At 42.6% G+C, this 17,426-nt stretch overlaps 1 long non-coding RNA gene across 1 annotated transcript; it reads right to left on the bottom strand.

Moving 5' to 3' along the window:
* Positions 1-14,330: 14,330 nt before the first annotated feature.
* On the bottom strand, positions 14,331-16,813 carry LOC109758070 (uncharacterized). The gene is made up of 5 exons (XR_005773236.3): positions 16,676-16,813; positions 16,351-16,539; positions 15,633-15,891; positions 14,856-15,533; positions 14,331-14,752 (listed from the first exon to the last, which is right to left on the bottom strand). It is a non-coding gene; the product is annotated as an uncharacterized lncRNA (long non-coding RNA).
* Positions 16,814-17,426: the final 613 nt, after the last annotated feature.

The raw sequence follows: 17,426 nt of genomic DNA, 5'->3' as shown, positions 1-17,426 counted from the left end.
TCCGTCATGGACGGCCCAAAGAATGTCATGCAGTTGCGTCTCCGGCCCGCCCAGGATGAAAAGCCCATTTTCTGTCATGATTTTTTGTCATAGAAGTAGGACCCCGCCACATCAATGATGATACCGGGTTTTGTCACAATTATCGTCATAGAAGTGTCATAAGTATGACAGAAAAAAAATTCGTTCGGCCCAAAACGTCACGGATGTGTCTTCTTTTTGTAGTGTATTTCTTTTCTTTATTTGCAACATGAAAGTAGAGAAAGCGAAGACTCAAACTAAACTTTGTTATATAACTTGCACATGATTACAATGATAGATCACTAAGCAAACTCTCAAAGAGGAAAGGATCGAACTAAACTTTTATTCATCTAAAGCAAAAAGATCGAACTAAGATAAGTAAAAACAAAAGGATTGTGGGATGATACGATACCGGGGCACCTCCCCCAAGCTTGGCGGAAGCCAAGGGGAGTGCCCATACCCGATACTTAGTTCTCTTTTAGTGGTGAAGAAGATGATGGTGGTGATGACAATTGTGCCTTCAACCTTTTCATATTATAGTTGAGGAGGGCAATTTCCTCCTTTAAATCATCGACTTCCGACTCCAGCTTGAAGATCTTGTCGCATAAATCCCCTTTGCTTTTCTGCCAAAAACGAGAAGGAATAGATCGATTTTTAGAACGGTTAAGTCTCTTAGGAAGACTTGACTTCTTGAACTCTACATGCATATCGCCAGGTTGAGGTAGAGGGGCATCCTCCTCCTCAGAGCTTGAATCATCGATCCTCATCAAGTGCGCATCCTCCTCGTCATTCGTAGTTCGACCATAGGGAGATAGGTCCGCATAGGTCTTTGGGTCAGCAACGAGGTGTGAGGCATAGCTCTCCCCATCGGAGTCTTGAGACGACATATTATTAGAACTACGCAGAAAAAAGCATGAGAGGAGAAAAGAGGATTTCTCCATCATACGGTGGTTAACAGGTTCGGGAAGTATATATAGAATTTTTATCTTGGAGGACAAGCATATGGGAGAAAAATGGAGTACGGAAGGTGTCCCAGGTGGGCACAACCAACCTGGGCGCGCCAGGCAAGCCTGGCGCGCCCTTGTGTCTTGTGCCCACCAGGGGACGCTTCCTGGAAGTTTCTTTATTTCCAAAATTCTTAAATATTCCAAAACTGATAAAAAATATTTTTGCGGATTTTTCGGAGTCGGTTTACTTACCGTATCACATACCTCCTTATTCTCACGATTCTGGAGTGTTCCGGTCGGCCTTTTTTATGTGGTCTTCCGGTATTAAAGTTTGGATAATATTACTTTCAACGTTAATGGGTGTACCTGAGATATAATGCTTTATTCGTTGTCCATTAACAACCTTCGGGTTAGTACCTTCGGAATTATATATTTTGATGGCTCCAGATAGGTAAACCTCCTCGATAACATAGGGGCCTTCCCATTTTGAGAGGAGTTTTCCTGCAAAGAATCTGAAACGAGAGTTGTACAAAAGAACATATTCTCCTACTTTAAACTCACGCTTTTGAATTCTTTTGTCATGCCATCTTTTAACCTTTTCTTTGAATAATTTTGCATTTTCATAAGCTTGGGTTCTCCATTCATCCAAAGAGCTTATATCAAATACCCTCTTTTCACCAGCAAGTTTGAAATCATAATTGAGTTCTTTAACTGCCCAATATGCTTTATGTTCTAACTCAAGAGGAAAATGACAAGCTTTTCCATAAACCATTTTATAAGGAGACATACCCATAGGATTTTTATATGTTGATCTATAAGCCCAAAGTGCATCATCTAATTTCTTAGACCAATTCTTCCTGGACCTATTGATAGTCTTTTGCAAAATTAACTTTATTTCTCTATTGCTAAGTTCAACTTGACCACTAGACAGAAGATGATAGGGTGATGCAATTCTGTGGTTAACATCATACTTGGCAAGCATTTTACGAAAAGCACCATGAATAAAGTGTGAACCACCATCAGTCATTAAATATCTAGGGACTCCAAACATTGGGAAAATAACTTAATAAAGCTTTTTAATAGAGGTGTTGTGATCAACACTACTAGTTGGAATAGCTTCTACCCACTTAGTAACATAATCATCAGCAACCAAAATATGTGTATACCCATTAGAGGAAGGAAAATGTCCCATGTAATCAAATCCCTAAACATCAAATGGTTCAACAGCAAGTGAATAATTCATAGGCTTTTATTGATGCTTACTGATATTACCTATTCTTTGGCATTCATCACAAGATGAGACAAACATACGGGCATCCTTGAAGAGAGTAGGCCAATAAAATCCAGACTGCAATACCTTATGAGCAGTTCTACCTCCAGCATGATGCCTCCACAAGCTTCGGAGTGACATTTCCGTAGGATTTGTCCCTGTTCATGCTCAGGTACACAACGTCTAATAATACCATCTACTCCTTCTTTATAAAGATGTGGGTCATCCCAAAAGTAATGTCTTAAATCATAGAAGAATTTTTTCTTTTGTTGGTAAGTAAAGCTAGGTGGCAAATATGTAGCAACAATATAATTAGCATAGTCAGCATACCAAGGAGTACTATTAGCAGCATTTATTGCAGCTAACTACTCATCAGGAAAACTATCATCAATAGGAAGTGGGTCATCAAGCACATTTTCAAGCCTAGACAAGTTATCAGCTACGGGGTTCTCAGCTCCTTTTCTATCAATAATATAATCAAATTCTTGTAACAAGAGAACCCAACAAATAAGTCTAGGTTTAGCATCTTTCTTTTCCATAAGATATTTAATAGCAGCATGGTCTATGAGAACAGTTACTTTGGAATCAACAATATAAGGTCTAAATTTATCACAAGCAAACACCACTGCTAAGAATTCTTTTTCAGTGGTAGCATAATTTCTTTGAGCAATGTCTAGGGTTTTACTAGCATAATGAATAGCATTCAAATTTTTTATCAACTCTTTGTCCTAGAATAGCACCAACAGCACAATCACTAGCATCACACATAATTTCAAAAGGCAAGTTCCAATCAGGTGGTTGAACAATAGGTGCAGAAATTAAGGCTTTGTTGAGTGTTTCAAAGGCTTCTAAACAATCATCATCAAAAACAAAAGGAATATCCTTCTACAGAAGTGTTGGGAAAACGACACCTATGGGATCCCGGGGAATCCCTTCTACGGTTGGCGGGGGCGTGGAGCTGCGTAAAGAGCAGGTCTAGCGATCAGCGCGAGGGGATTTTTACCCAGGTTCGGGCCGCAAACGATGCATAATACCCTAGTCATGCTTGTCTGTGTTTATTTGGTGTTCTTGAGCTCTTGAACTAGCTGCGGTGCATGCCAAGTCCAAAAGATCCAAATCCTTCCACCATACGCCTCGGTCCTCCTTTTATACGTCAAAGGGGTCACCACAGTGGCACACAGGAGGTGGAAAGTATCTACAGTGTACAAGTTTATCGCCTGACATCGTAGGACAAATGCATTTAATGCGCTACCTACGTGCCCTCTTGCTTTATCGGGGATGGCAACAGAGCTCGTCCCGTCCGTCGCCGCCTCGCCTTGCTTCGACGCGCGTCCAAGCTGACGAGGCATGCAGCACCATGCTGGCTGGCTGGTTGCTGTGCTGGTGCGGTGACAGGGTCTTCATGAAGATCTGCATGCCACCACGCAGGAGCTTGACTAGTTGGCCTAGAAGCCGCGTGCTGCCACGCAGGCGCTCGCCTAGTTGGCGGGCTGGTTGCTGCATCAGGGCGGCCGTGGGGCAGCGAAACTTTGGTAGGTGTGGGCCTGGCTGCGGCCCCGCAGAAGCCCCCTCGGCAACGGTCTTGCCGGGGTCTCGCGGGCGTCCCCGGCAAGGATCCTGCTGGGGGTCTTCGGCCGTTCTCGGCAAGGATCTTGGCGGGGGTCTTCGTCTTCAGGTTCGTTATCTAGACTTGCAGGCCTTTGGTCTTCACAAAGATCTGCATGCCACCACGCAGGTGCCCCCGAGCCTTGGTCTCGACATTGTCGATGGTGTCGGAACTCTCAGGCTCAAGGGTGGCGGCCTTGTTGGTGTTGGGCAAGTTGCCCCGGCAAGGCTCTTGCCGGGGCTATGTAGGCCGTCCCGGCAAGGGCCTTGTCCGGGGAAATCCATCTTGCCCCTTTGCTCTTCATGCCTCTGGCTTGAGTGCTGCCTTGGCCATCTCATACCTTTCCTTCCTCTGCCCCGGCAAGCAAGGCCGCAGGTGTGGCTACGACTGCCCATGCACAAGTAAAGGGGTACAAAAAGGCCCCTACTTTTGTACACTGACAGGAGCCCCCAGGGCTGGGCCACACATAAGTGCAAAGCGTTGTTGGGCCAGGCCCAGAATGGTGCGCGGGCGCGCGTGGCTGAGTTTTAACCGCAGTACCTCCCTTGCCAGTTGTGCTTCCCCATGATCCGCATTGAGTGCGTGACATGGGGGTCGTGCGTGGGACGGTTGCAGCACGCTTGCATCACCTCGCGGTGAATAGTAAAGAGGCGGCGAAGGAACAGGCCGCCAAAGACGAAGCTGGCCGGCGGCAGCAGCAAGCTTTGCTGGACACCCAGGAGGAAGACATCATCGCTCGTGAACAAGCACTTGCCGCCACGCTCCGCGGCAAGGACGAGGAGATCGAGAAACTCGTTGCACAACGGTCCCAGGAGCTGGAGCGGAAGCACAAGGATGCACTTGATGCTCTGGACCTGGACCAAGCCGGCAAGGTGGAGAAGCTGGAGCTAGAGCGGGAGGAGCTGAAGGAGGAGATCTCCAAGCTGAAGATGGACAGGGACATGACTGCCCACACTCTGGCGGACTTGCAGGTCATCATCTCCGACAAGACCCAGTTGCTCTCCAAGGCCAACGATTCCATCGACGATCTGAAGCTGAAGCTGGACACCTTGGAAGGGACGCTTTCGAAGGTCAGGGCCCGTGAGGAGACCCTGAACAAGGCCCTTGAGAACAAGAGGCAGCTACGGCAGCACGACACTGCTGCCCACAAGGACTATGTGGATAGCGTAAAGCTCTGGATTAGCCGCCTCATCGATGTCGCAGAGAGGCTCACCGCACAGCTAGCCGTCATGGGCATGCCGAACTTCAGGTACTCCCAGGAGGCGAACATAAGCCCCAACGCCAGGCTGACCTTGTTCTTCGAGGGCGTCCTCGACGCCCTGGAACAGCTCTCCTCCAGTCGAGCGACTTATCTGGCCAATGAGGCTCGAAAGCTTTGCCGGGGCGTGATACGTCCATTTTGCATCATGTTTTCTTACTGTTATTTACAATGTTTTTATCCATAATAATGCTTTTTGGAGTAATTCTAATGCCTTTTCTCTCATAATTTGCAAGGAACACACCAAGAGGGAGAATTCTGGCAGCTGGAAATCTGGATCTCCGAGAGCTACGTCAGGCCACCTATTCTGCACAACTCCAAATGAGCTGAAATTCCACAAGGATTTTTTATGGAATATTTAAGAAATACTGGAGCCAATAAACACCAGAGGGGGGCCACCAGGTGGGCACAACCCACCTGGGCGCGCCAGGCCCCCCTGGCGCGCCCTGGTGGGTTGTGGCCTCCTCGGCCCACCTCTAGTGCCCATCTTCTGGTATATAAGTGATTTTGACCTAAAAAAAGGAGGCCTTCAGGGATGGAGCGCCTCCGTCTCGAGGCGGAACTTGGGCAGGAGCACTTTTGCCCTCCGGCGGAGCGATTCTACCAGGGGAACATCCCTCCCGGAGGGGGAAATCATCGTCATCATCATCACCACCAACTCTCCCATATTGGGGAGGGAAATCTCCATCAACATCTTCACCAGCACCATCTCATCTCAAACCCTAGTTCATCTCTTGTATTCAATCTTGTTACCGGAACTATAGATTGTTGCCAGGGGGTGACTAGTAGTGTTGATTACATCTTGTAGTTGATTACTACATGGTTTATTTGGTGGAAGATTATATGTTCAGATCCATTATGCATATTAATACCCCTCTGATCATGAGCATGTTGACTATTTGTGAGTAGTTACTTTTGTTCTTGAGGTCACGGGAGAAATCATGTTGCAAGTAATCATGTGAACTTGACATGTGTTCGCTATTTTGATAGTATGTATGTTGTGATTCCCTTAGTGGTGTCATGTGAACGTCGACTACATGAAACTTCACCATATTTGGGCCTAAGGGAATGCATTGTGGAGTAGTAAATAGATGGTGGGTTGCGAGAGTGATAGAAACTTAAACCCCAGTTTATGCACATTTTCGTAAGGGACCGATTGGATCCTAGAGTTTAATGCTATGGTTAGGATTTATCCTTAATACTTTTCTCGTAGTTGCGGATTCTTGCGGGAGGGTTAATCATATGTAGGAGTTTTGTTCAAGTAAGAACATCACCTAAGCACCGGTCCACCCACATATCAAATTATCGATGGAGCGAACACAAATCAAACCAACATGATGAAAGTGACTAGATGAAATTCCCGTGTACCCTCAAGAACGCTTTGCTTATTTAAGAGACCATTTTGGCTTGTCCTTTGCCTCAAAAGTATTGGGCTACCTTGCTGCATACTTATTGCTACTATCGTTACTTGCTCGTTACAAATTATCTTGCTATCAAACTACTCGCTACTTATAGTTTCAGCACTTGCAGACATTACCTTACTGAAAACTACTTGTCATTTCCTTCTGCTCCTCGTTGGGTTCGACACTCTTACTTATCGAAAAGAGCTACAATTGATCCCCTATACTTGTGGGTCATCAAGGCTATTTTCTGGCACCGTTGCCGGGGAGTGAAGCACCTTTGGTAAGTGGAATTCGGTAAGGAAACATTTATATAGTGTGCTGAAATTTTTTGTCACTTGCTACTATGGAAAACAATCCTTTAAGGGGTTTGTTCGGGGTATCTTCACCTCGTCCAGAACCACAATTAATTTCCCCTCAACCTACTGCACCTACTGAAAATATTCAATATGAAATTCCTTCGGGTATGATAGAACAACTGCTAGCTAATCCTTATGCAGGAGATGGAACAGAACATCCTGATATGCACTTGATACAAGTGGAACAAATTTGTGGATTGTTTAAGCTTGCAGGTTTACCCAGGGATGAAGTTACGAAAAAGGTTTTCCCTTTATCTTTGAAGGGAAAAGCATTGGCATGGTATAGGCTATGCAATGATATTGGATCATGGAATTGGAATCATTTAAAATTGGAGTTTCACCAAAAAAATATCCTATGCATCTAGTTCATTGTGATCAGAATTATATATATAATTTTTTGCCTTGTGAAGGAGAAAGTATCGCTCTAGCTTGGGGGAGGCTTAAGTCAACGTTATATTCATGCCCCAATCATGAGCTCTCAAGAGATATTACTATCCAGAACTTTTATGCTCGGCTTTCTCGTAATAATCAAATGCTGGACACTTCTTGTGTTGGTTCTTTTATGAAGAAAACTATTGAATTCCGGTGGGATCTTTTGGAAAGAATTAAACGCAACTCGGAAAATTGGGAACTCGACGAAGGTAAAGAGTCAGGTATAAAGCTTAAGTATGATTGTGTTAAATCTTTTATGGATACCGATGCTTTTCAAAAGTTTAGCACTAAATATGGACTTGACTCTGAGATAGTAGCATCCTTTTGTGAATCATTTTCTACTCATGTTGAACTCCCTAAAGAGAAGTTGTAGCGACCAGACCTCAAACAGTCTGGTCTACCGTGCACCAGTGTCATCCCTGGATCAGTAATGCTGACATGCACAGTACTTGGAGGATTTATAACAGAGTAGCAATCACACACTTATTACATCGAGTATCTCAAGAGAGCAATAAGTATGACAAATATGGCTTAAGGCCATCTAAAACGACAACAGCGGAAGACTTGGAAGATAAGTGAGTCCATCAACTCCAACGGCATCACTGAGTATAAGACCACGACCTAAGGCACCTTACTCGTCGTCTGAAAAGTCTGCAACATGAAACGTTGCAGCCCGAAAACGGGTCAGCACATGGAATATGCTGGCAATGTAACACATAGAGAGTAATGAACAGAATAATGCTATACTACATGCATATATGGCTGTTAGAAGGCTCTATGGTTACAGTTTTGCGAAAAGCCAATTTTTCCCTACTGCAAAGGAATAAATTTTATTTAACTATCATGGTGGTTGTTAAACATTGAGAATGGTTGACAGCATTCTCAATCCCAATTAAGTATCATCATCAAAACCCAACAAAATTAATTAAAGTAACATGATGAGATTCACATGATAATCCAGATACTAGATACTCAAGGTGTCCATAACCGGGGACACGGCTAACCATGATTAGTTTATACACTCTGTAGAGGTTTGTGCACTTTTCCCCACAAGACTCGATCTCCTCCATTAGATTTCTCGCACTACATGGTGTTTGAGAAATGGATGACCGAGACACAGTCTTTCAGAAGTGTTTGCACCTTACGAATGGGTAGACAGTACCACCTACATCCCCTACATCTGCTAGTCTACCACTGTAAGAGTTCACACGACCTACTCAACTATGCTAGAGCCCATAATAGCTTGTGGCTGCACACGGAAGTTTCTAGCATGAATAATCTCATGATCCCTTTGAGCCTGGGTGGCGGTCCAAAGAAAAACAGGCAATCCTGGAATACCCAGGTACCTCAATCCACCCAGATGTGTGTTTTAGTTGCCACCTTAAGTTTAACCATTAATTAAAAATCTCACATCTGTCATGGTAACACTCAAACCCAATCCACGTCTACTAGCATAGCATAACGATATAAGCAAACGTAGAAGTAACTCCCAAGGGTTTGATAATAAACAGGGCAATAGGTACTACCTCATCTACTTCCCAGAACCCGCAATTTAATTAGATCCTAATCATGAAATGTTTGAGGGTTGATCTAATGCTATAAAACTGGGTAGTAAAAGAAGTATGATCAAAGTGTTACTTGCCTTGCTGATGATCCGTGAAACCTAGAGATTCGAAGTAGCAAGCGGCGCACTCCAGGTACTCTATCGCAAACAACCAAGCATACAGTAAGCACTCAACTAATGCACAAGTAAAACCCAAATAAAAGATCTAACCATAAAGTTCAACTTAAGAACTCCGGTTTGCAAAAAGAAACAAATCAAATGAAGCAACGAAAGTCAAACGGCGAAAGAAACAAGCTTCGTTTACTAATATGGATCTAGGTCAAATTTTACAGTAGCAAAAACTTGTTTGAGTTGGTTAAACAGAAAGAGAATTTTGAGACGAAACTCTAGGCGCTTGAATCGCCCGATTCCGATAAACGAGCGAAAAGTTAAACTAAGACGAAAAACAGATCGGAAATCGCGATCGGGAAAAATCATGGAAAATCCGACGAAAAAGAAAACTGACGAATAGTTAATCGAACGGATGTTCGTTAACAGCAACTAAAAGGTGAACACATTCGTTAAAACGAACGGACCGGCTAACGTTCACTAACTAACTAAACCGAAAAAATAAACTGATCTATAAAAAAATAAACCTAGGGTTTCAAAATAAACCGAATCGGTTTTCCGGTGAAAACCGGCGCGGCGGCTACCTCGGTCCAGCGGGATTCCGGCGGGGTCGGGCGGGGCTCCAGTGGGCTTCGGGAGAGGGCGGCGAGGGGCGGGTGAGGCGGCGGGTGGGGCGGCGGGGTCGACGGGTAGCGACGGCGGCGACGTTCGGCGTCGGGGCGGCGGCTCCTCGCGGCGGTGGCGTTCGGCGACTCCGGCGGGGCAGGTTTTGACGGCGGCGGCTCCGGTCGGGGGTGGCGGGGAACGGGGCGGCGGCGGCGGTATAAATAGGTGGGGGGAGGTGGCTTCGGGAAGGGGGCGACCTCGCGGAGGATTCCCGGTCGGACTCGCATCCGGCGGCGGCGGCGTCCTCGCGGACTCCAGGTGGGAGACGGCGACGCGGGCATGGGCCGGCCTGGCTCGGCTGGGCCTCGGCCCAGTTGGGCGCGGGATCTCTTTTTTTTAAATAATTCCGCCAAAACTAAAAAAATCCTAGAAAAATAAATAAAAATCTAAAAATGCCAGAATAAATTTTCACCGTCTAATTAAAATAATTAGAACGAGATGAACATTTTCTTGGCCCTAAAAATGCAGTTTTGAAAACGTGCAATTTTTCTAATGCAAATAAAATTGCAAATAAAAATCCGATAAAATCAAATATTTGATTTTAATATTTTTCCTCCAATATTTCAATTATTTTGGAGAAGTCATATTTTCTCCTCTCATATATTTTAATATGAAATATTTTTCGGAGTGAAAAATAATTAAAACCAAAAATCCTCGTTTCATTATTTGATAAAAATCAAATATGAGAACTGGGAAAATCCCCAACTCTCTCCGAGGGTCCTTGAGTTGCTTAGGATTTCGAGGATTTGCCAAAATGCAATAAAATATGCTATGCAAAGATGATCTAATGTATAACATTCCAAATTGAAAATTTGGGATGTTACAGAAGTGGTTTAAATATCACCCACCTCTTAAAGATGAAACTAAAGAACCTGTACTAGTTAAAGAAGAAACTATACTTTACAATGTTGATTAAGTTGTTCCTACTGCTTATATTGAAAAACCACCTTTTCCTGTTAGGATAAAGGAACATGCTAAAGTTTCAACTATTGTTAACAAAAGCTATGTTAGAACCCCTAAACCGGATGAACAAATTAGAGTTGAACCTAATATTGCTATGGTTAAAGATCTCTTAGAAGAAGATGTGGATGGGCATGTTATCTACTTTTGTGCAGAAGCTGCTAGAATTGCCAAACCCGAAAATGGGATAAAAATAGACCAGTTGTTGGCCTGCCTATCATTTCAGTTAAAATAGGAGATCATTGTTATCATGGTTTATGTGACATGGGTTCTAGTGTGAGTGCTATTCCTTACAAGTTATATCAAGAAATTAGGGAAGACATAGCACCTACAGAGCTAGAAGACATAGATGTTACTATTAAACTTGCAAATAGAGACACCATATCACCTTGTGGGATTATTGGAGATGTTGAGGTCTTGTGTGGGAAAGTAAAATACCCTACTGATTTTCTTGTTCTTGGTTCCCCACAAGATGACTTCTGTCCCATTATCTTTGGTAGGCCTTTCTTGAACACAGTTAATGCTAGGATAGATTGCCAGAAACAAACTATGGGTGTTAGCTTTGGTGATGAGTCTCATGAGTTTAATTTTTCCAAGTTTAGTAGAAATCATCATGAAAAAGAATTGCCTAGTAAGGATGAATTAATTGGTCTTGCTTCTATTGCTGTGCCGCCTACTGATCCTTTAGAACAATACTTGCTAGACCATGAGAATGATTTACATATGCATGAAAGAAATGAAATAAATAATGTTTTCTTTGAACAATGTCCTCTGCTTAAACATAATTTTCCTATTGAAACTCTAGGGGGTCCTCCTCCACCTAAAGTTGATCCTGTGTTTGAATTAAAACAATTGCCAGACACTTTGAAATATGCTTATCTTGATGAAAATAAAATATATCCTGTTAATATCAGTGCTAACCTTTCAGAGCATGAAGAAGAAAGATTATTGAAAGTTCTATGGATGCACCGAGCTACTATTGGATATACTCTTGATGATTTAAAGGGCATTAGTCCCACTCAATGTTAGCACAAAATTAATATGGAACCTGATGCTAAACCCGTTGTTGATCACCAACGTCGGTTAAATCCGAAGATGATAGAGGTGGTAAGAACGGAAATATTAAAACTTCTGGAAGCAGGTATAATCTATCCTATAGCTGATAGTAGATGGGTAAGTCCTATTCATTGTGTCCCTAAGAAAGGAGGCATTACTGTTGTTCCTAATGATAAGAATGAACTCGTTCCACAAAGAATTGTTATAGGCTATAGAATGGTAATTGATTTCAGAAAATTAAACAAAGCTACTAGAAAAGATCATTACCCTTTGCCTTTATTGATCAAATGCTTGAAAGATTATCTAAGCATACACACTTTTGTTTCCTTGATGGATATTCTGGCTTTTCACAGATACCTGTTTCTCAACCTGATCAAGAAAAGACTACTTTTACTTGTCCTTTTGGAACCTATGCTTACAGACGTATGCCTTTTGGTTTATGTAATGCACCTGCTACCTTTCAAAGATGCATGATGGCTATATTCTCTGACTTTTGTGAAAAGATTGTTGAGGTTTTCATGGATGACTTCTCTGTTTATGGGAAGTCTTTTGACGATTGTTTAAGCAATCTTGATCGAGTTTTGCAGAGATGTGAACAAACAAATCTTGTCTTGAATTGGGAGAAGTGCCACTTTATGGTTAATGAAGGCATTGTCTTGGGTCATAAAATTTCTAAAAAAGGTATTGAAGTGGACCAAGCTAAGGTTGATGCAATTGAGAAAATGCCATGTCCTAAGGAAATAAAAGGTATTTGTAGTTTCCTAGGTCATGCTAGTTTTTATAGGAGGTTTATCAAAGACTTTTCTAAAATTTCTAGGCCTCTCACTAATCTTTTGCAAAATGATATTCCTTTGTTTTTGATGATGATTGTTTAGAAGCCTTTGAAACACTCAAGAAAGCCTTAATTACTGCACCTATAGTTCAACCACCTGATTGGAACTTGCCTTTTGAAATTATGTGTGATGCTAGTGATTATGATGTGGGTGCTGTTCTAGGACAAAGAGTTGATAAGAAATTGAATGTTATTCATTATGCTAGTAAAACTCTAGACATTGCTCAAAGAAATTATGCTACTACCGAAAAAGAATTCTTAGAAGTGGTGTTTGCTTGTGATAAATTTAGACCTTATATTGTTGATTCCAAAGTAACTGTTCACACAGACCATGCTGCTATGAAATATCTTATGGAAAATAAAGATGCTAAACCTAGACTTATTCATTGGGTTCTCTTGTTACAAGAATTTGATTTGCATATTATTGATAGAAAAGGAGCTGAGAACCCCATAGCTGATAACTTGTCTAGGCTTACAAATATGCTTGATGACCCACTTCCTATTGATGATAGTTTTCCTGATGAGCAGTTAGCTGCAATAAATGCTACTAATAGTACTCCTTGGTATGCTGACTACGCTAATTATACTGTTGCTAAATATTTGCCACCTAGCTTTACTTACCAACAAAAGAAAAAATTCTTCTATGATTTAAGACATTACTTTTGGGATGACCCACGTCTTTATAAAGAAGGAGTAGATGGTATTATTAGACGTTGTGTACCTGAGCATGAACAAGGACAAATCCTACGGAAATGTCACTCCAAACTGTATGGAGGGCATCATGCTGGAGATAGAACTGCTCATAAGGTATTGCAATCTGGATTTTATTGGCCTACTCTCTTCAAGGATGCTCGTAAGTATGTCTCATCTTGTGATGAATGCCAAAGAATAGGTAATATTGGTAAGCATCAAGAAATGCCTATGAATTATTCACTTGCTGTTGAACCATTTGATGTTTGGGGATTTGATTACATGGGACCTTTTCCTTCCTCTAATGGGTATACACATATTTTGGTTGCTGATGATTATGTTACTAAATGGGTAGAAGCAATTCCAACCAGTAGTGCTGAACATAACACCTCTATTAAAATGCTTAAGGAAGTTATCTTTCCAAGGTTTGGAGTCCCTAGATATTTAATGACTGATGGTGGTTCACACTTTAGTCATGGTGCTTTTCGTAAGATGCTTGCTAAGTATGATGTTAACCATAGAATTGCATCACCCTATCATCCTGAGTCTAGTGGTCAAGTTGAGCTTAGCAATAGAGAAATAAAATTAATTCCGCAAAAGACTGTTAATAGGTCTAGGAAGAATTGGTCTAAGAAATTAGATGATGCACTTTGGGCTTATAGAACAGCTTATAAAAATCCTATGTGTATGTCCGAAAATTCCTAACGGCGGACGAGCACTATGCGGACTGTATCCTCGTCGTTCGTTTTCCACACTGACCTGATTCATCCCGGTATTTACGCGCCCTGTCCCCTCGTACACGCTCACCCCCCTTGTATGCTGGCTGCCAGAGATGGTGATGTAGTGACAGAATCTAGTCCTGGGTCCATGTACCATGGCACACTTGAGCATGTGGACGTACCAAAAGTGAATTGTCCACGTGTGCAGCTGGTTCTTCCTTGCACGTGAGCCATTTCAATAATATCCCGCCATTTATGGCACAGGTTTAGTCGGTGCGGGCTACAGATAATATGATCATTAACAGTGCTTACTTTAATTGTACATTTTAATCGCGCCTCTAGATTGATTTATTACTTTCATGAAAACTTTTTTATTTTCTACTAGTATGTCGTAATATAATCAAACGATTTCACTGCCACAAATTACATTAGCCTAACAAAAAAATTTATTTAATCATGCACTGTTCATTGTGAACCTTGTATCCATGCACTTCTGCCATAGTAATTACGGCATACAAATTACATTAGCCGGACTCCCTGCTTTGACCAGCTAAATAGTGTTTTTTTAAATCGACCAGCTAAACAGTGTAAATGGTTGGCTAGGTCCAACAATGACAAGATACGCAATGGGTCGATGGATACTTTCTCAGTGAATATTTATCAAGCATTGCAGACCACCCATCCTCAAATTCTTGTTCTGTGACCATGTGATGAACCGACTTCTGAAATTCACTCTTGAAATTATATTTCTTGCTCCACAAAGCCCCATTGATTCTTTTTCCTTCTTCAGCACATGCCATTTACACCACCTGTGAGTTGTATTAGGCATCTCTGCTTCTATAGCCAACTACATGGATCGCGCCTGGTCTGGAACCAAATATATACAGTAATTCTATTTAGAGAGTTATAGCATTAAAAGCATCCTACAAGAAAAGTAATAGATTCATATATGCGACTGCACTAGCCCTACCGGTTAAAATTGTTTGCAGGTGTTTGCCACCAACCATCCTGATGAATTCACGGAAAACCCACTTGAATGTGTCCTCCTTCTCATCCCTCAGCATGACACCTCCAAATATTATGCTCTGAAAGTGATTGTTGACTCCTACAAAAAGCCCGAATGGCATATCATATAGGTTTTCCTGTATGTGGTAGCAAATGGTACAACATCTCCGAAACACCTATGTTGGTCCACACTGCAACCATTAACCCACATAAGTGTTTTTATCCTGCTCTCATCATCAACCTGGACATTATAGTTGAATTCTGGATCATTTGCCATCAGCTCTGCAACTATGCCCATTGTTTTTCGGGCATCTGAATCAGACTGCTCTTTGTTCAACTTGCAGCACAGCCTCTTGAGTGACCTTTTTGTAAATGGCACATTGTCAACTGATCCAAAAAAAACTGCCAACTATGCTAAAAACCTTTTCAAGACTAACATTGTTTTCTCTCAGTTGTTTAACAAGATCCTTAGTGTACTGGTCAATCAGCTTGTGTGAAAGCCAGTGCATCTTCTCGCCACAAGTGCTTGACAGAGCGTCCGGTGCTCTGAAATATACCATCCATTGTCATCCAACCTCGGTAGCCTGATCCTGGCAGCACAGTCGCACCGTGTTGATCTTGTATTCTCCCTCTCTGGTTTACCCTGCCAATGGACATACAGTGATTTGTCAGTCGAGAACATTTGGGTTTTATACAATTTGCTAATTTCTTAATTGATACCAAAATAAAAAATGCACCGCACATCCACAGACTATCTCCTGCATGCACTTCACCCTCTCCACATTTAGCCTGCTTTTCGAATACCTCATCCCAAATCCAACCTCCCACGAATACAAATTTTAGAATGATATGCTTCATCCAATGAATCAAACGAGGTGCCGACTGCTGGGTTGACAACATTGCCATCTTGTTTCATTGTGAACGCCCTCATGGATAGTTCAAGCGCACTTTTCCGGTTATGGTTGAACTCGCGCTCCGGAGGGGCTTTCCTGATCCTTACTCTGTTACAGTGGAGTAAATAATTTCAATAATTTGCAGGAAAAACGAAAACCAATGACACTTATTTTCGTAGAACAGAGTACATAAGGAGGCCACTGCAAATTAAAAAACATATTCAGGTAGCCATGACAAACAAGACTGCAAATTAAAACAAATGCCCACTACCTGAAGCCATAACCAGAAATGTCACTAAGAACATATTCGCACATGTATCTAGACAGGTTCCATTTTCAGCTTCGTCTAAAATACAAACTGCAGATTAAAAAAATTCCCACTGTCTGACAATCCACATGACGCTCATTTAAATAACTTCAACACTTAAACAGTCGCACAATCAGGCGAATAATTAGACTCAAACTACACCTGGAGTAAATTACTATAGATCATATTGCTAGATGCGCCTGAGATTCAAGTTGCACATATGACCAGCAGAAAAAGAAAACAGGTTGCGTGCAAAATACATGTGTGTCCATCCGCTCGTAGCCTCCGAACACACTTGCAAGAGCGGGTCCTCGCCAACAAATCACGCATTTCCGCCGCCGCTACAGAGGTCTCCGACACGGCGAATGTCACCCTCGGCGACGCTAATAGAAGCCTGGGACTCTATAGGCCGCGCAGCACCAGTATCCCCCGTCTGCCCATGGCTAATCCTGCGCCCAAAAATTAGATCAAGATAGAGATTTTAGGGATCCCCGATGACTATGGTAGATAAGAAAGCAGATCTAATCCTAACTTTATCTTGTGGGAGATAGTACTTGGAGCTCTGGTAAGTGGGATTTAAATTACCTCTGTTCCGAGTCGCCATTCGGCTCCATGAACAGATCCATGGAGCAGGCTCCAAGGTCTCGATCCGAAGGAGGAAGACGAACTGGAGAGAGGAGCAGCAGGGGGCGTATGGATCTGGGTCAGGCCCTTGACGACCGGTGCTTTTGAGAAAGGAATATCTGACCAGGCGATGTGGGACAACATTTTCTGGTGGGGTCGAGGCTGGTCACGTGATCTTTGCAACTGTACCAAATGAGCTGCACCGGTACCAGCTCGTGCGGTTCGCGAGTCCAGCTCTAACGCCGTGAAACAATTGTTCCACACCCATACACCTATGAAGCCTACTACGAAACGAGCAGGGGGACAGCAAAGTGACGTTTTATCATCCCAACAAATCGGTCGACGGGTGGGATTAAGTCCACACGAGCCACCGTCCACTGAAAAGTCGCTTCCTGTGTATGTCTCCTTATAAAATGGTTTATGGAAAATCTTGTCATTTACCTCTTGAGTTAGAACATAAAGCTTATTGGGCAGTTAAAGAACTCAACTATGATTTCAAACTTGCTGGTGAAAAGAGGTTATTTGATAAAAGCTCATTAGATGAATGGAGAACCCAAGCTTATGAAAATGCAAAGTTATTCAAAGAAAAGGTTAAAAGATGGCATGACAAAAGAATTCAAAAACGCGAGTTTAAAGTCGGAGAATATGTTCTTTTGTACAACTCTCATTTCAGATTCTTTGCAGGCAAACTCCTTTGAAAACGGGAAGGCCC

Source organism: Aegilops tauschii, chromosome 3 (assembly GCF_002575655.3).
Source record: "Aegilops tauschii subsp. strangulata cultivar AL8/78 chromosome 3, Aet v6.0, whole genome shotgun sequence".
NCBI lineage: Eukaryota > Viridiplantae > Streptophyta > Magnoliopsida > Poales > Poaceae > Aegilops > Aegilops tauschii.
The sequence above is the reverse complement of the archived record's forward strand: the minus strand, read 5'-3'. Positions and strand labels throughout refer to the sequence as shown.